General features: G+C 45.5%; 1 long non-coding RNA gene across 2 annotated transcripts in view; it reads left to right on the plus strand.

The window, feature by feature from the left end:
• Positions 1-14,422, plus strand: part of LOC138850605 (uncharacterized) — a 120,245-nt gene extending 105,823 nt beyond the window's left edge. The window contains exons 6-7 of one of the 2 annotated variants that reach the window (XR_011390573.1): positions 13,386-13,527; positions 13,722-14,422. This is a non-coding gene — a long non-coding RNA (uncharacterized lncRNA). The remainder of the gene's footprint in view (positions 1-13,385; positions 13,528-13,721) is intronic. The other variant, XR_011390574.1, reaches the window with a different exon arrangement.
• The last annotated feature ends 1,050 nt before the right edge of the window (positions 14,423-15,472 follow it).

Consider the following 15,472-nt stretch of genomic DNA (forward strand, 5'->3'; position numbering starts at 1 on the left):
AGATCCTGGGCTTGCTAATTTTTCCAAAAATGCACAAACTGTCAGCAGTTTTGGAAGCCTTGGAGGGCGTCTGAGCCCATGTGCTGAGAACCTCAACAGAGCAGGCAGGAAGAAGGGGGAGAAGCCTGGTCCGAGCCCCACCCACAACCTTCTTGTCTCATAAACCTTCCTGTCTCTTGGGTGGGTTTGTCCTCCTGTCTGATGTCCCCACCATCTGAGTGTGGTACAGTGCCTTGTTTTCATGTGGACTCTACACAGCTGGGTGCTCCTTAGCATTGCGTGTGTTTTAAATTCTTACCCTGGGACCAGGTCTAGAATGTAATTAATTAAACCTTCAATTGAAAAAAAAATTGTGTTCCAGCCATACGCTTAAAGTTTCTTTTTTTATTTTTTATTTTAAAAATTTTACTTAAAGAATACAAACTTCATGCATTTCACTTGTACAAATTCAGTGACACAGTGATTCTTCCAATCCTGCCTTCCCTCCAGCCTGCACTCCCACCCTTCTTCCTCCGCCCCCTCCTATTCCCATTCTTATTTTTTACAAAGAACTATTTTCAGTTAACTTAATACTCATATGTTTATAGATTCTTTTTTAAAGATTTACTTTATTTATTTGAAAGAGTTACAGAGAGGCAGAGGCAGAGAGAGGTCTTCCATCTGCTGGTTCACTCTCCAGATGGCCACAATGGCCAGAGCTGTGCCAATCCAAACCCAGGAGCCAGGAGCTTCCTCCAGATCTCCCACATGGATGCAGGGGCCCAAGGACTTGGCCCATCTTGTACTGCTTTCTCAGGCCATAGCAGAGAGCTGGATTGGAAGTGGAGCAGCCAGGAGTTGAATCAGTGCCCATATGAGATGCCTGCACTGCAGGTGGGCAGCTTTACCTGCTATGCCACAGTGCTGGCCCCTAGAGATTTTTAAAAGATGTTGAAAATATCTTGAAAATGAAACTAATTCAAATAGAACTATAATCGCTAAGGGAGGAAAGAAAATAGGTAGGAATTTGGAGAAAGAGCACTTGGCTTTGAATTTCAACATTAAATAAACACCTGTCTTTGCACCTAAATTTTTCTTTAATAATCTTATTTTAAAAAAATTTTATTTGAAAGGCAAAGAGACAGAAAGAGAAAAAGAGAGAGGAGAAAGACACGGAATCTTAGATCTGTTGGCTCAGTCCCCAAATGCCTGCAACATCTGGGGTTGGGCCAGCTAGAAAGCAGGAGCCTGGAACTCAATCCAGGTCTCCCACGTGGGTGGCAGGAACTCATGTTCTTGAGCCATTACCTGCTGCCTCCCAGGGTGTGTGTTAGAAGCAATCCAGAACTAGAGGTGCTTAAAACCTAAGCACTTCAATATGGAATTTGGTGTCCCAAGTAGAGTCTTACCTCCTGCACCAAACACCCTTCCTGTTCACATCTGACTTTTTCAGTAATAATTCAGAAGGAGATAGGGATGATTAAGTAAAACAACGAGCATACTATCCTTTTGTAAGTTTGAAAGCATTTAAGTTATTATAAATTGATAGATGCTATTGAGATTGGTAGGAAAATCCTCTGAAAAGTCCTTAAGTACCAGTGACCAACACAACTCATTTTAAAAAACATATTTATTTATTTACTTATTCTAAAGTCAAAGATACAGAGACAGAAAAATAGAGAGAAATCTTCCATCTGCTAGTTCAATCTCCAAATGCCTGCAGCAGCTGAGGCTGTGACATTCCAAAGCCAGGGGCTGGAACTCAGTGTGGGTCTCCCACGTGAGTGGCAGGAACCCAACTGCTGGAGCCATCACCTGCTGCCTCCCAGGGTGTGCAGCTGCAGAAAGCTGGAACCAGATGCGGAGCCAGGGCTCCAACCCAGGCACTCTGATATGGGATGCAGGTGTGCAGGTGTTCTAAATGGTGTCTTTTAAAAAAAAGATTTATAAAAAACAAACAAACAAACAAACAAAAAAAAAAACAAAACCTAAATGAAAGATCTCTGTGAGTGAGATCCCAGTGGAAAGAACAGGTCTTCAAAGAAGGAGGTACCTTTCTCTGAAGGGAGGAGAGAACTTCCACTTTGACTATGACCTTGTCTAAACAAGATAAGAGATGGAGAACTCAAGGGGCTTCCATAGCCTTGGAAACTCATGACTGGTGCAGAGGGAGATTACTGATGCCATAAACAGGAGTGTCAATTTGTAAAGTCAACAACGGGAGTCACTGTGCACTTACTCCTCATGTAGGATCTCTGTCCTTAATGTGCTGTACATTGAGTCTTAATGCTATAACGAGTACTCAAACAGTATATTTCACTTTGTGTTTCTATGGGGGGTGCAAACTGTTGAAATCTTTACTTAATGTATACTAAACTGATCTTCTGTAAAAAAAAAAAAAAGAAATTATCAATTCCCAACTTGACTCTCGTTGGGATTAAACATGACAATTGGTCTGATCTGATTTCATCATCATTTAAAAAATCATGTATTATTTTTCACTTTATGTTTCTGTGTGGGAGCAAACTGTTGAAATCTTTACTTAATGTATGCTAAACTGATCTTCTGTATATAAAGAGAATCGAAAATAAATCTTGATGTGAATGGAAGGGGAGAGGGAGTGGGAAAGGGGAGGGTTGCGGGTGGGAGGGACGTTATGGGGGGGAAGCCATTGTAATCCATAAGCCATACTTTGGAAATTTATATTCATTAAATAAAAGTTAAAAAAAAAACAAAAACTCAATGTTAAATAAAATTTTTTATGAAGAAAAAAAGATTTATTTATTTATTTATTTGAAATTCAGAATTACACAGAGAGAAGGAGAGGCAGAGAAAGAGAGAGAAAGAGAGGGGGAGAGAGAGAGAGGGAGAGAGAGAGAGAGAGAGAGGTAGAGAGAGAGAGGGAAGGGAAGAGAATAGAGAGATCTTCCATCCACTGGTTCACTCGCCAGATGGCTGCAGTGGCTGGAGCTGCGCCTATCTGAAGCCAGGAACCAGGAGCTTCTTCCGGGTCTCCCACGTGGGTGCAGGGGTCCAAGGACTTGGGCCATCCTCCACTGCTTTCCCAGGCCACAGCAGGGAGCTGGATTGGAAGTCAGTACTGCAGGTGGTGCTTTACCTGCTATGCCGCAGTGCTGGCCCCATAGTTTGTTTGCTTGTTTGTTTTTAAATTGAGGTTCTATTCTGGATATTAGTCCTTTGTCAGTTGTATAACTTGCCAACATTTTCTTCCTTTCTGTCGATTGTCTCTTCCTTCTTGGATTGTTTCCTTTGCCAGGCAGAGGCGTTTGGTTTGCTAAAGTCACATTTATCTATATCCACTTTTGTTTCTTGTGCTTTGAGGGTATGACCCCCCCAAATCCTTTCCCATTCTGATGACCCAAAATATTTCCTCTATGTTTTCTTCCACTAGTTTCAAAATTTCAGGTCTTTCTTACATTTATATCTTAAAGCCATTGGAACTGATTTTTGTATATGCTGCGAATGGGGCACGGGAAGGTGTAGGTTCATTCTTCTGCATGTAGATGTCCAGTTTTCCCTTCACTTACTGAAAACAAATTGTCCTTTTTCCATCTTATCAAAGCTGACTGACTGTAGATGTGTACTTCCAGGGTCTCCATTCTATTACTCTGGTCTCGGTGGCTCTTTTAAGTTCAATACCATATGCTACAATAGACATTTCTTAATCCCTGTAGCTTTCTAATATATTTTTCTTTTTTTGTACATTTTAAGTTTTTATTTAGTGAGAAAGATGCATAGGAGAGTGAGAGCTTTATCTAAGAGAGAGGGGTAAATCTGGGTTCATACCGAGCACCAGGAACCAGCCACGTGGAAGAGCATCTAGGCCAGGAAGCCTAGGGTGGGTGGCCTGAAGGCCACGCGCCCTGGAGGCCCAGGGCAACAACCAGCCCCTCCTGGCCCGAGGCCAGGGCGAGGGAGGGAGGAAAGGAAAGAGGGTTGTAATTTATTTTTCCTTTTTTTTTTTTTTTTATTTGAAAGAGTTACACAGAGAGAAGGAGAGGCAGAGAGAGAGAGAGAGAGAGAGAGAGAGGTCTTCCATCCGCTGGGTCACTTTCCAATTGGCCGCACTGGCCAGAGTTGCGCTGATTTGAAGCCAGAAGCCAGGCGCCAGGAGCTTCTTCCGGGTCTTCCCACATGGGTGCGGGGGCTCAAGGACTTGGGCCATCTTCCACTGCTTTCCCAGAGAGCTGGATTAGAAGTGGAGCAGCTGGATCTCGAACTGGCACCCATATGGAATGCCAGCACCACAGCGCCGGCCCCAGAAATACAGTTTAAAATTGACACACAGAAAGAGCTTCCATCTGTTGGTTCCCTCTCCTGGGCTAGGCTAAAACCGGGAGCTAGGGACTCAATCCAGGTCTCCCAAATGGGTGGCAGAAACCCAGTCATTCGAACCATCCCAGCTGGCTCCAGGATCTGCATTAGCTGAAAGCTGTAATCAAGAGATGGAGCCACCATCAAAGGAGGTACTTTTCTCTAAAGGGAGGAGAGAACTTCTGTTTTGCTTATGGCCTCGTCTAAATACTGAAAAGGAGATTATGGATTCAAAAGGCTTCTATAGCCTTGGCAGCTCATGTGAAGAGCCTCAGATGATCACTGACGACATAAATAAAAGTGTCGTTTGTTCAATCAACAACAGGAGTCCCTGTGCACTAACTCCACATGCAGGACTTGTGTCCTCAATGAGTTGTATTAGGAGAATTAACTGTAAAACTTGTTCTCAGTTTTTTTTGTTTGTGTGTGTGTGTGTGTGCGCACAAATTGTTGAAATCTTAGTTTAGAGTTGGTCTTCTGTGTATAAAGTTAATTGTAAATGAATTTTAATGGAGAATGGGGCTGGGAATGAGAGGAGGAGGAGAGGGTGGGATGGGAGGGCGGGTATAGTGGGAAGAATCACTATATTCCTAAAGTTGTACTTATGAAATTTGTACTCCTTAAATAAAAGGTTTCTTTGGGGGGAAAAAAAAATGGAGCCACGAATCAAACCCAAGTACTCCAGTATGGCATGTGGGTGTCTTAATTACTAGGACAAATGCCTCCCTCTACATGAAGGATTTTTGTTTAATTTTTTTTAGTTACCTCCATCTTTCTGCTTTCTGTAGTCTCTCTGTTATCGTATTACGTTGTTTCACTGTGTTCTTTTGAAGTTTTCCTCAAGTTCATTGAGTTTTCTTAAAACATCTATTGTAAATTCTTCAGCTGAGCATTTGACAATGTCAGAGCCTAGGTGGTTGGTCTCTGGTGCTTTATTTATTTATATTTATTTATTTATTTTTATTTTTTGACAGGCAGAGTGGACAGTGAGAGAGAGAGACAGAGAGAAAGGTCTTCCTTTGCCGTTGGTTCACCCTCCAATGGCCGCCGCGGCCACGCACCACGCTGATCTGATGGCAGGAGCCAGGTACTTCTCCTGGTCTCCCATGGGGTGCAGGGCCCAAGGACTTGAGCCATCCTCCACTGTAGTCCCTGGCCACAGCAGAGAGCTGGCCTGGAAGAGGGGCAACCGGGACAGAATCCAGCGCCCCGACCAGGACTAGAACCTGGTGTGCCAGCGCCGCAAGGTGAAGGATTAGCCTAGTGAGCTGCGGTGCCGGCCTTCTGGTGCTTTATTTTTTTAGGTGATGGCATGGCTCCCTGAGAGTTGTTGCTGCTTGTTGGTACATGACATGGCTGCACGTTGATAGATTTATTTTTTTCCAGTGTTTGTCATTTGGCTACCTTTGTTGCTGTCCTTCCAGAAATTCTAAGCAGTCCACTTATTTTCTCTGCAATTGTGGACATATCTGCCCCTTCAGCACTAGGTGGTGCCCTAAGTTGAAGTTTGTCACGTGTTCACTGCCAGTGCACCATCAGTCTCAGTGATGCCGAGTGAGTGCAGATTTGTCCCAGATCCCAGTTAGCGTGCAGCTCTGAGTGAACCAGGGAGGCACTGAAAAAGGGACAATCCATCCCTACAAGCCTTTCACCAGGGTGGGGGCAGGCCTAGATAGTGTTCCACCAACACGGCAATGCTGTCACATCTGGAGTCCACAGCTTACCCAGCCAGTGCAGCGTCAGGGGTAGGACCAAAACCGTCCCTGCTGGGATCTGTCTACTGCTGGGATGGACTCAGTCTGGGGCTGCTGCAGCCAGCCACAAGTACCGCTGGCTGGAATGTAGTCTAAATCAATTGGGGCTCTGGACTGTGCTTGGCAGTGGGGCAGGTCCAGAAGCTCCATCCACCAGCACTGGCTTAGGGATGGGGACTGCTGAAGTCTGCCCCACGTTGGGTTTCACTAGCCTGGCTGGCACTGGGTCCCAACGCAGAGTCCTGTGGTTCCTTGCTGTGGTCCTAAGTTTGAGAGAGGGGTGACAAAAGCAGCCCACTGGTCCCCTGGGGCTCACACTAAGCTGGAACACAGCCGGGTCTCACAGTCACTGTGCTTTGTGCAACTTCAGGGCTGCGTGCCAGGCTCATGTGATGTTGGCAGTGATAGATGCTTAAACAAGTTTACCCATCGGGATGCAGATCTCTGATGTGGGGAAATCTCTTGGAGGCTCCAAGTGAGCACTGACCTGGAGTAGAGTTTTCTGAACTTTATCAGGTGCTGTATTGTACAGTGAGGGGCCTAGCTCTCTAAGCTCTAAGGCAAGGTCCCAGGTTCCCTTTCTGCCCTGCACCCCAGTGGCTAGTGTCTTCCTCCACTGTGTGCCAGAGGTTGGAAGTGAGGTGGTGGCATCAGTCCCTTAGCTGCCTGTCCAGGGAGAGTCCCACATCTCAGTCTGCAGCTATGCTTCTGGGGGTAAGGACTGTGGGACCTTGTTGGGGACTTGTTTTTATTGTGATGGACTTCAGTCTAAGGACTTGGACCTAACTCTCTCGCCCTCTCCCGCGTGAGAGGTGGTTCTCCCAAGATACTCTTCTTGAAGCTGGGGGAAGGGTGACATGGGCAACTCTGCTTTGTCCAAAGCATCTTCCCTCGTTGTTTTACTACAACCAGGCACTGTGGGGTCTTAGCTGGCTTCCCTTGGTTTGCAAACAGCCTCACGCTCATCTGACATCTTGCTCTGCCTTCCCTGTGTGTTCATTTTTTGTGGTGAGAAGATTTGAAATTTGCTGTCTTACATTTGAAATATATAAGAATATTGATTAACTCCCTTTTTTTTTTTTTTTTTTTTGATAGGCAGAGTGGACAGTGAGAGAGAGAGACAGGTCTTCCGTTGCCGTTGGTTCACCCTCCAATGGCCGCCGCTGCAGCCGGCGCAGCGCGCTGATCCGATGGCAGGAGCCAGGAGCCAGGTGCTTTTCCTGGTCTCCCATGGGGTGCAGGGCCCAAGCACCTGGGCCATCCTCCACTGCACTCCCTGGCCACAGCAGAGAGCTGGCCTGGAAGAGGGGCAACCGGGACAGAATCCGGCGCCCCGACCGGGACTAGAACCCGGTGTGCCGGCGCCGCAAGGTGGAGGATTAGCCTATTGAGCCACGGCGCCGGCTCGATTAACTCCCTTTTAGTATTTTTGTTCTACTTAATACCATTGGTTGAGCTATGTAATTAACACACAATTATTCTTAGGTGTTTAAAGTTAACTGAAAAGTGATCTCTGTTAAATATAAGAGTGGGAATAAGAGAGGGAAGGGATGTACAATTTGGGACATGCTCAAGCTGACTTGCCACAAGTGGTGGAGTTAGAAATGTGCCAGGGGGGCCGGCGCCGCGGCTCACTAGGCTAATCCTCCGCCTAGCGGCGCCGGCACACCGGGTTCTAGTCCCGGTAGGGGCTCCGGATTCTGTCCCGGTTGCCCCTCTTCCAGGCCAGCCCTCTGCTGTGGCCAGGGAAGTGCAGTGGAGGATGGCCCAGGTGCTTGGGCCCTGCACCCCATGGGAGACCAGGAAAAGCACCTGGCTCCTGGCTCCTGCCATCAGATCAGCGTGGTGCGTGGCCGCGGCGGCCATTGGAGGGTGAACCAACGGCAAAGGAAGACCTTTCTCTCTGTCTCTCTCTCTCTCACTGTCCACTCTGCCTGTCAAAAAAAAAAAAAAAAAAGAAATGTGCCAGGGGATTCCAATTCAACCCCATCAGGTGGCATGTACCAATGCCACCTCACTAGTCCAAGTGATCAATTTCAGGTCACAATAGACCATAATGATAGGTCTAAGAGTCAAAGGGATCACATAAACAAGACTAGTGTCTGCTAATACTAACTGATAGAATAAAAAAAGGGAGAGAACAATTCAACATGGGAAGCGGGATACACAGCAGACTCATAGAAGGGCGGATGTCCTAAACAGCACTCTGGCCTCAGAATCAGCCCTTAAGGCATTTGGATCTGGCTGAAGAGCCCATGAGAGAGAGTATTTTAGGCAAGGAAAGCCAAGACACTCTGGCAAAAAAAAAAAAAAAAAAAAAGGAAAGATCTCTGCGAGTGAGATCCCAGTGGAAAGAACGGGCCATCAAAGAAGGAGGTACCTTTCTCTGAAGGGAAGAGAGAACTTCCACTTTGACTATGGCCTTGTCAAAATAAGATCAAAGTTGGCGAGCTCAGGGGGCTTCCATGGCCTTGGCAACTCAAGACTAGAGCCTGAGGAGATTGCTGACGCCTTAAACAAGAGTGTCAATTTGTTAAATCAACAACAGGAGTCACTGTGCACTTACTCCCCATGTAGGATCTCTGTCCTTAATGTGTAGTTCAATGTGAATTAATGATGTGACTAGTGCTCAAACAGTATTTGGCACTTTGCGTTCTGTGGGGGGGCAAACTGATGAAATTTTTACTTAATATATACTAAATTGATCTTCTGTATATAAAGATAATTGAAAATGGATCTTGATGTGAATGGAATGGGAGAGGGAGCGGGAGATGGGAGGGTTGCGGATGGGAGAGAAGTTATGGGGGAAAAAAGCAATTGTAATCCATAAATTGTACTTTGGAAATTTATATATACTAAATAAAAGTTAAAAAAATCACATAATGGAAGGAAAATAAAATAAAATACAAACAACACCACCACCAACAGAATATTGATGAACTAAAGTTATCATATCATGCAATAGATCTCAGAAACTTATTCCTCCCACCTAACTGAAACTTATAGCTCTTGACCAATGTCTTTCCACCCTTCCCTTTACATTTCTTTGAAGACTTGCTATGGCTAGATATTAAATAAGCATCACATGGAGCAAAACTGGTTAACAAGCAAATAAAACTACATTCAACTTTACTGGGAGTCAAGGAATAGTAAATCAATTCTTCAAATTTTAAAAGTTGGAGGGTCTGGGCCGGCGCCGCAGCTCACTAGGCTGATCCTCCGCCTGTGGTGCCAGCACTCCGGGTTCTGGTCCTGGTTGGGGCGCCGGATTCTGTCCCTGTTGCTCCTCTTCCAGTCTAGCTCTCTGCTGTGGCCCGGGAGTGCAGTGGAGGATGGCCCAAGTGCTTGGGCCCTGCACCCGCATGGGAGACCAGAAGGAAGCACCTGGTTCCTGGCTTTGGATCAGCACAGTGCACCGGCAATAGTGGCCATTTAGGGGGTGAACCAACGGAAGGAAGACCTTTCTGTCTCTCTCTCTCACTGTCTACCTCTGCCTGTCCAAAAAAAAAAAAAAAAAAAAAAAAAAATTGGAGGGTCTGACAATGTCAACTGCTGGTGCTAAGGACATGGAAAAGTAGACTGGCTCATACCATCAGAGGAAACTCAAATTAACACAGCCCCTGTGGAGTGTACCTTGATGATACCTATAGTGCTGGAATTGTTTCTAACACAATACCTCCAACCATGTATTTTAGACTAGAGCAATTTTTGTGCATGGGACCTAAGAGACAGGTACATGGACCCTTTGTACATTGAAACATTGTAATAGCAGAAAACAGAAACATTTACTGGGTCCGTGTTGTGGCACAGTGGGTTAAGCTACCACCTACAATCCTGGTATCCCATATGAGTGCTGGGTCAAGTCTCAGCTGCTCCATTTGGGATCCAGCTCCCTGCTAATGCACCTGGGAAAGCAGCAGCAGATGGCCCAAGTACGTGGGAGACCTGGATGGAGTTCAGGCTCCTGGCCTTGGCCTGGCCCAGTCCAGGTCACTGTGGCCATTTGGATAGTGAACCAGTGAATGGCACATCTCTCTCTCTCTCTCTGCCTTTCAAATAAATGAATAAATCTTTTAAAAAAGTGTAAAAACAATTCAAACGATCATATTAAAGGGAACTTGTGAATAATAATTGGCACATTAATATTAGGAATACTACATAGCTTCGAAGGGAAATGAACTAAATGCAGTCATCTCTTGGTTTCTGTGGAGGATTGGTTCCAGGACCCTCGCAGATACCCAAATCTGTGATGTTCAAGTCCTTTATGTAAAGCGTCATGGTATTTGCATATAACCTGTGTATATCGCCTTGTGTGCTTTAAGTCATATTTAGATATCTTATAATACTTTACCCACAACAACTATGGGAGCACTTGTAAGAACAGATAGCCTGCACATACTCCAGTATAGATACAAATTATTTTTCAAATATTTTGGAAATATTTATTTATTTATTTATTTGAAAGAGTGACGCACACACAGAGATAGAGATAGAGAGATAGAGATCTCCTTTCTGCTGATTTACTCTCAAAATTGCTGCAACAGTCAGGAGGCTGGGCCAGGTCAAAACTAGGAGTGAGGAAATCCATCCGGGTCTCCCTCATGGGTGCAGGGACCCAAGTACGTGAGCCATCATCTGCTGCCTTCCCAGGCACATTAGCAAGAAGCTGGATCAAAAGTGGAGTAGCTGGGACTTGAACTAGCACTCTGACCTGGTATGCTGGCATTGCAAGTGGTGGCTTAACCCACTGTGCCACAAACCTGGCTCTTTTCAAATATTTCTTATCTGTGTTTGGTTGACTGCACAGATGCAGAACCCACAGAGTGCTGACTACACATGTATACAGCATGGGTGGGTTTAAAAACCATAATGTTGGGGCTGGAATTGTGATGTAGCAGGCTAATCATCTCCCTTTGATGCTGGCATCCCATATGGGCACTGGTTCGAATCAAGCTCCCTGCTAATGTGCCTGGGAAAGCAGCAGAAGATGGCCCAAGTGCTTTGGCCCTTGCCACCCATGTGGGAGACCCGGAAGCAGCTCCAGGCTTCTGGCTTTGGCCTGGACCAGCTCTGGTTGTTGAGGCCATTTGGGGAGTGAACTGGTGGATGAAGATTCTCTCTAACTCTCTCTCTCTCTTTCTCTCTCTGCCTCTCTCCCCTCTTCCTCCTCTCTCTGTAACTCTGCCTTTCAATGAAAATAAATACATACAGTGGCTTTACTTGCTGTGCCACAATGCCCACCCCTCATTTATAATATTTTGGTGAACACATTCATACTACTTGCATTGCACTCTAAGTACATACACTCATATATAAAAGTAGGAGTGTAATGAAACACAATGGAAGGATGCTCAATAAATGCATAAAAATGATTGCCTCCGAAGAGACTGGGAGGACAGCTGATCTTGGCAAAGGCCAAGGGGCTCTGTGTTACCTGTAACACTTTTCTCTCTTACAGCACACACAAAGGATTTGTCCAAATGTTCACAATGATAATTCTGGGCATTGATACATGGGTGTTTGTTACCTTCTTTGCATTTTTCTGTACTTTAAAGATTTGGTATATAAACAGGTTCCTTTTTTTTTTTCTTTTGAAGATCACTCTTGACATTGTGCTGAGGGTTGGTAAGTTGTGCACATCCGAGCCCACACCATGGTCCTAAGTGAGTCTTGGAACAAAGCGTGCGTAATTCTCTGCATGGCTGCACGCACTTTCTCACCAGGGCAGCCTAAAAATAGCTGACAAGTAAAAGTATTATTGGGCAGGCGGCCTCCTGCGGTTGACCTTCGGGATACTTGGATCGTCCGTTCAGTTAATCTTGTCACAATCATGTAATTATGAGGTTGGTTTGAGCTTAATGAACCAATGAATATAAGAAAAGTCCCCTGTCACCAGGGCTGTGGTCATCGAAGCTCCTTGGGACATGATGCTCTGCTCCTGTTTGTATATGAGTTGGCCTCACGATAACAAGTTTTAAACAAAATGTGCTTTTCAGGCCACTCTTTGCAAGTTATCTACCTCTTCCCCACATCTAGCTGGCTTTCCCCCAACAGGCCGAGGCTGCTTTCCACCACGTACAGGCTGAAACCCGGCAGGACACGCCGGGCAGCACAGTCCCCAGCAAAGCAGCGGGCTGCAGTGTTCCGTTGAAAAGGCTGTTCTATTCGCCTCTGAAAGAGAGTCTCACACGTTGAAATGCCAGGTAGCAGAAAAGTATAGGAAAGAGAAAAGTGACCAGGCAAGCGTGCAAGTGTACTCAGGCGACACTCAAAACTCCAGCTGAGTTGAACCTGGAGTTATTTAAGAAAAAGTCCAACAAACCAGTTTGGGTGCCTCTGTCATTTTTTTATTAAAAAGTTTTTTTCTTTTCTTTTTTTTTTTTAAGAATACATACACAAAGGTCCCTGGGGTAGGGGGGCAGGGGGAGTTGAAAGGGATCTCTGTCCAACAGAATGAAATTTGAGACTCTTCTGGGTCAAATGCAAAGTTACAACTCAGCATACCCGGTGAAAGTTTTTCTTTTCAAAATTTATTTTGAAAAATGTCAGGCTTAGAGAAAAATTGAAAGACCATCCAATGGGAGTTTTGAAAGACTGGAAAATAATTCATATGAACTGAAAAAACTTTAAGTGTATGAATTTATTTTTTATAATAGCAGTGTTATTCGTAACAGCTAAAGCTGGGCTAGAGGGGCTGGTTTGTGACATAGCAGGTTAAGCTTCCTGAGGTGCTGGCATCCCATGTGGGCACCGATTCAAGTCCTGGCTGCTCCACTTCCGATCCAGTTTCCTGCTAATGCACCTGGGAAAGCAGCAGATGACTTGAATGCTTGGACCTTTGTGACTCACATGAGAGACCTGGATGGAGTTACTGGCTCCTGAATTTGGCCTGGCCCAGCCCTGGCTGTTGTGGCCATTTGAGGAGTGAACCAGTGGATTGAAGATCTTTTTCTGTTTCTCCCTCTCTCTGGAAACAAACAAACAAACAAAATACACCCTCCCCCCCCCCCCCAACCAAACCCTATGAAGGTATTTGTTATTTGATTATCATGAAATACTTGTATGTTTTTTATCGGGTACAGTGCAGTATTTCAAATTTATAAACTGGTGAAATCAGGTCATTGCCATTTCCATTTCTTTGTCTTTTTATGCTTGGACCTAAAACCTCCTGTCTTCTTGTTCTTCACAAGGTGCCTAATACATTCCTGTGCCCCGTAGTCACCCTTCTGGGCGGTGGAACATTCAAACCTAGTATCTCTCTCCGTGTTGATCCAAAGTCCCTCCATCTTCTCTTCCTCTGATTTTTTTTAACCTCAGAGCCTGAACAATGAGTTTGTGTGACTCAAAAACAGAGCCGACATTGTTTCCACGGAGAAAACGTGTGTGGTTCTGGCCACACCGTGAACAGCAGGAGAGCCAGGGCTGAGGGAAGCCTGTCGTCCTTTCTCCAGGGGAAGAGGTAAGTGGGAAGGGAGGAGGCTAAGTTAATGAGCGCTTCCTTCCTTTCCCTTCTTGGGGAGCAGCCAAAGGTCCCTTAGGACCTGTTTCTTTCTCCTTCTCTAGGGTCAGTGGCTTTAGTATTTCAAGCTAGTTTTAGCCGGTGTGTTTCAGCAATGATAATATCAGGATGCTCGTGATTTTTATCTCCATCAGCGCAGTCTCCTAAGGCCAGAAGAAGAGCAATATGATAAGGCTTTACACGTCATTTACAAGAACCTGCGCCTGTGTGGGACGCCAGCATCACAGGTGCTGTTTATCTACTTGAAAGGTTGGTGGTGATGTGTAAGTGATGTCTGTGCCTGACCTCTCCTTTTATCTAACTTTTGTCAGCAGACTTATTTGCTTCAGCCTGGGGCTGATCTGGAAGCTTCATCCATACTGGTACCACATACTTGCTGTTTGCCTGGACAAGTTGGTCCCAGTTCCTTCAGGTCAAATGGATTCACTTGAACATAGGACAAACAGGACTGAGTGAGGACTGTTACGGGGTGTGAGGGAGGGAGACAAATCCATCACAGCTCATGTTTTTGACTTGAGCCTCTGGGTGAAGAGTAGGGTCACATCCCACGATGAGCAGATAGAGGATACAGGTGTAGGGATCCATTTTTGTCTTGTTATATTAATTTTCTTATTGAACGAATCAAGTGGAAATGTTGAGAAGGGAACTGGATACACACGTTTGGAGCTGGGGGGAGAAGTCCAGGCTAGAAATTAGATTTTGAGAGGCTGGCGCTGTTGCATACTGGGTAAAGCTGCCACCTGTGGTGTCAGCATCCCACATGGGTGCTAGTTCGTGACCTGGCTGCTCTACTTCTGACCCAACTCTCCGCTATGGCCTGGGAAAGCAGTGGAAGATGGCCCAAGTGCATGTGCCCTGGGAAAAACTCCTTACTCCTGGTTTCAGATTGTCCCAGCTCCAACAGTTGCAGCCATTTGGGGAGTGAACCAGTGGGTGGAAGATCTCTTTCTCTCTCTCGCTCTCTCTGCAACTCTGCCTTTCAAATAAATAAGTCTTTTTTTTTTTTTTTTAAAGAGAAGATTTTGAGTGTCATCACTGTATAATACATTTAAAGAGATGGGTCTGGGTGGTGACATCCCAAGAAAGTTCAGCAGAGAAGAGGACCAAAGTCGCTGCCCTGGGACAAGCTGATCCGCAGATCTGAGAGCAGGCAGAAGAGCCAGCAGGAGTAGCTTAGAAGGAACAATCAGTGAGGTAGAAAGGAAACCCGTAGCACTCCTTAGCCTTTCAGCCACGTGCAGGGTCTCTAGGAGGGGGGAGTGATTTCCTGAGGCACAAGTTATTGAGCAATTAAATGAGATGAAAACTATAGCCACTGGACTGGCCACAAGGTGACCTTGACAGATGTGGTCCAGTTGGAACTGGCTTAGGAGAAAATGGTGGGCAACAAATGTAGACTTTTTTTTTTTAAGATTTATTTTATTTGTTTGAAAGGCAGAGTTACAGAGAGAGAGGGAGAGACACACAGAAAGAAATCTTCCATCTGCTGGTTTACTCCCCAAATATTGGCAACTGCCAAAGCCAGGAGCCAGGAGCTTCTTCCAGGTCTTCCATGTGGGTGCAGGGGCCCAAGTACTTGGACCTTCCTCTGCTGCTTTCCTAGGTGCATTAGCAGAGAGTTGAATTAGAGGTGGAGAGCCTGATTGAACCAATGCCCATATAGGATGCTGGCACTGCAGGTAGAATCTTACCCTTCTATGCCACAGCACTGGCCCCAAGGAGTTTTACTATGTGGGAAGTAGAGAAATGGAAATTAAATGGGTATGTGGGGCAAAGTAAGATTTTAAAAGATAGGAAATATTATAATATTTTTGGAAGTTGTTGGGAATAATACAGAGATGAGAGAAATCTGAGGATGCAGGTGAAAGAGGGAATTATTGCAGGA

The sequence above is a fragment of the Oryctolagus cuniculus genome, chromosome 7 (genome assembly GCF_964237555.1).
Source record: "Oryctolagus cuniculus chromosome 7, mOryCun1.1, whole genome shotgun sequence".
Classification (NCBI taxonomy): domain Eukaryota; kingdom Metazoa; phylum Chordata; class Mammalia; order Lagomorpha; family Leporidae; genus Oryctolagus; species Oryctolagus cuniculus.